Genomic DNA, 4475 nt, shown 5'->3' with positions numbered 1-4475 from the left:
CAAAGCAGCAGCGAGGTTTAATGCAGCCTGGATGTTATTTTACCAATCTGCAAAGCAAAGATTACTGAGAATTTCTCCTGTTTTCTAAATACATTTGGTGTTTGTACAAAATGTTCCATTTCCACTGGGAATGCCTACTAGGTACCTGCAGAACTTGAAACAGTTTTGTGATCCCCAGGACAGCCAGCTGCGGGAAATGATTTACTGTGAACACACCACTCACAAGAGGAAGTTATGCCAAGGATTTACTGTAATTTCATACAAGCAAAATAAAACACTGCCTTTTGAAGGGCATCACAGAAAAGTATCTTTTCAACTGCTGAAATGAAAATAAATGTCTTTTTTCAAATCAGCAAACAGTAACAATCTCTCAAGCATTTCCACATAAAAGCTTCTTAAGCTTTGAAATGGCATATTTAAGCTAATTGTTCTGTGCTAAAAGAAACAGAAAAGGCAGTAAAAAATGTGCTCCTTCTCTTTACTTTTTCTCCATTATAATACTTGATGTCTTTTCTTACATAATTACCAAAACTGAGTTCATCTACTTTAAAAATACAAGAACTGAAATATGCATCTACCTTTTGCTGTTCCTTTCCTACCCCCCTCCTTTTAAGCTGTAAAATCATGTTCTGAAGCCACTAAAAGTAGCGTGACATCTGTGAAATGATGCATTTTGTTTCTAATGCATGCACTCAGCTGCAGATTTGACTTTGAAGTACTTAAATCTGAAATATCTAAAATAATCCCATGTCCCAGGGAAATGGCACTAAAGCATTCAGAACCATGTCTTTCTTACAAAAGGGTCATGGTGAGGAAAGGACCAGACACACCTCATCCTTTTCAGTTCTGCTTTGTTACCAGCCTTCCTGTCCCCCAGAAACCACACAGCCTCCTTGCTCCACACAGCCCCAAGGCTCCCATTCCCCAGAGGGGAATTCAAAAGACAGGATAAGAAAAGTTTTAGGATGAACTGTTCAGACAGTAGATAAGGTAATGGAATGCAGAGTGGAAAGGCCAGACACAGAGCTGTAACCTAAAATGAGTATGTCTGGCAAGAAAAAGGCTATTTTGTGTTTATAATTTAATTTCCATTGCCTCATTTTTTGTCCTCCTCATTCTGTTCCTTTATATTCTGGGCAAGCCACACAATCCCCTTTAGAACCCAGAGTTTGAGCAGGAGATTGCTCCAGCATCCACACAGAGCAATGTGACATGAGAAGTTGGGGAGAGGCTGCAGCTTTGATTTAACCCACTTCCTGGAGCTAGAGGTGAGGAGGGATGAGGGTTAAAGTCCCAGACATTCACACCCATAACAAAACCGTAAGGTGTTTCTCAGGCAGCTATGCTAAGACTTTCTCTGAACCATGGAATCGTTTCCAACACTTCCCCAAAACAAGAACTGCAAAATATGGGGTTTTTTGTTCCAATATAGTCCTTTTCTTCTTAAGCACTGCAACCACCCACTGCCAATTACCAGCTTCTTGCTTTGCCTGTTTGCACCTATATGACCTTAGCAGCTGATGGCAGAGATGTGGCATCTCCTCACCCAGAGCAGACATAAGCATTCACATGATAAACCTGCTTGCCTCACATGCCTTTAACTATTGGTGATTTACTTAATCAGGTCTCACAAAGAAGAGAATTAAACCCATGGCTATTAGAAACAATGACTGCTTTTTAATAGAGACAATAATTTTGCCCAGGCTGGCTGAAACCATTCACTGTCTCTGTGGTTTCCCTCTGGCAGTATATTGCAGTCACACCCTGACTTTGCTTCTGTAAAGCCTTTTTAATCAAATTAACACCACTGCAAACTCACTCCTTGACTCTGCCAAGCAAACAGCATGACCCTACTCATTAGAGTTGGGGAGTCATTCATACACAGAGTAGCAAAGTCACCATCTATTAAAATAAAAAAAAAAAAAGGTATCCCAAAACTGGGGGAGTTACTCAAAGTTTTACTTTGCTGGCAGCAGAAATATATTATGAAATAATTTAAATAAGGAAGAAAGGCAGCCAGCTAGGCAGAGACATTAAAGGGAGACAAATTCTAAAGCTCTTGTCAAACTAACCAAGCAGCAGCAGCACAGGAGCTCTGAGGGCCAGGCTAGGGTACCTGTCCATCAGTCCACATCAGGACAGACAATACTCAGCTCAAAAAGCAGGACACACTCTGGCATCAGGACTTTCCCCATGAACAACATTCATTTAAATGAAACAAATCTTTCAATCTGTGCCACGGGTATATTTGAAATGGTAAATCACAGACACATTTTCTGGCCACAGCACCATAAAATTCCTATTAACTACCATTTGCTTCAGCTGTGATCTCAGTACTAACTCTTCAATAATCTCAGAATATTGTATACACATTTTTCCTCTTGAATGTTGAGATATCATGACAGTCAGTAACCAAATCCAGGATCATGGGATATTTTCTTCTAACAAGAATACATTTTGCTGTGGATATAGCTCAATTCTGAAGTCTGGTAGTTCTGGGATGAGCATGCTAGTAAGAATAAGGAAGTTAAAACAAGTATTTCCCTAGGTTCCCTTGGGAACACAACACCTCCAAATCTGGATAGTTTCAAGATTAACTGGGTTAAACACTTATTAAAACATACCTAAAAAGGCTATTCCTTAACTTTTCAGCAGCTTCCCAGTTACTATTCACTGGAACTACAGGCTCAGGGCACAGAGAACCATTAAAGCATGGGGGAACTTGGGATAAAGCATACAAGTGAGGCCCAGCACACAGGGAAAGCACTGGGAAGGAGCCTGAGGAGTTGGAAAGTGCTCACTGCATAATGTGTTCATGGCTTTATTGCACTCTTCACACTGTGTTTTCCAACACTTCCTGCTGCCTGCCATAGGTTTGTCCAGCCAAACACACCTGCTACCCAGCTGCTGAGGGAAATACCTTCTGTAGTTCAAGAGGAGTTATGTAGGGAAAAGTTTGTCATTAATTTGAGAAAAAGAAATTCTGCCTTGAGTTCTGATGCACTGGGGAAGAGAAGAGGATTCCAGAAAAAAAGGCTGAAGCTGGTGAATTGGTGGACTTGGACTTGGTAATGGTCAGGTCTGATGGTCTTAAAGGTCTTTTCCAACCTGAATCATTCTGTGCAGATTCCTGAACATGAACAACTGCATTCCATCTCTCCCTATGCTTTCCATATGCATCAGGACTTGCAGCCTAAACCAGAACTTGTTGATGTCCACAAGATGCTTTTTTTAATTACCATTTCATTCCTCTCCAGGGACTAGACTATGGAGCAGATCCTGTCTTCTCAGGATCACAGATCTGTTAGCAATAATTACAACAGACCAGTTGCAAGCTAACCAAAAAGCTGATGGAAATAGAATTCTTTTGAAACTAAAAATATCAGGGGCTCTTAAATGGAATAGCAAGAAAAGCTTGGTGAGGATTAAACAAACAGATGAAATTAAGAATGTGTTAGACACTTACAACGCTGTATCCAAATGTACCCTATTAAAAGAGAGATTTCTCAATTGCACTGATTTTTAAAGAAACAAATCCCTGAGGATGAAAGAAGGAGACTAACAGAATTATATCTACTCTGCTATTTTTCAAAAATCAGGAAGATAAATAAAATGACAACTTAATCTAGAAAAACACTGGGATAACATAAACTAGGAAAATACAGATTCAGACAGTGAGAGAAGCTGTGTTTCAATTAAAGTCTTTGATCATTCAAGATAAGCATACTGGAAAATTAAATTTTCTGCTTTTTTGGATTTCTTTAGGAAAAATATCTTTCTTCTCTGCTTCTACCCAAAGTACCAGAAAGCACATCCCAAAAAGAAACAAAATCTCCCACTGTTACCTCACTGGACACAAACTTTTCTCCCATCCTTGAAATCAGAATAACTTGTATCCATTACTTCATTCATATTGTACTTAAATATGCTGCTGCTATAGTGCTCTAACATTTCAATTTGCTTGTGCTATTTTCAACATTTCCTTAAAGTTCTTTACAAGAATATACAAAGGAAGAAAACTGTTTACTGAATAAAACAAACTCTACCCTCCTTCTAAACAAAACCTCCATTAATCTTGCATAGACTTCAATTTCTTATTGTATAGAAAACAAAAATAAATCCTATTGTATAGAAATAGAAATTGTATAGAAAACAAAAATAAATCCTATACATCATTGCAGGATACCCTTCCCTGTCTGGAAGGGTATCCTGCAATGAGGAACTTCATGATATTAATTTAATTTCTTAGACTGAAAATAAGTTTAGAATCAACAATTAATGTACCATCTTTTTGTAAGATGCAGGCACAAACCAATCATGTTCAGGGATTGTTTGCACTTAAAATATTAGCACCTTCATATACTGCATTCTGGGAACATTGACTGGAGAACAATCTGCATAGGAAAAACTCAGGTAAAATGGATAGATCCTAAAACGAATTTCAAGAAAGCAAATTGCCACACCACATTCTTGGG

The sequence above is a fragment of the Fringilla coelebs genome (genome assembly GCF_963513975.1).
Source record: "Fringilla coelebs genome assembly, chromosome: 8".
NCBI lineage: Eukaryota > Metazoa > Chordata > Aves > Passeriformes > Fringillidae > Fringilla > Fringilla coelebs.
Note: the sequence above shows the minus strand (reverse complement) of the source record.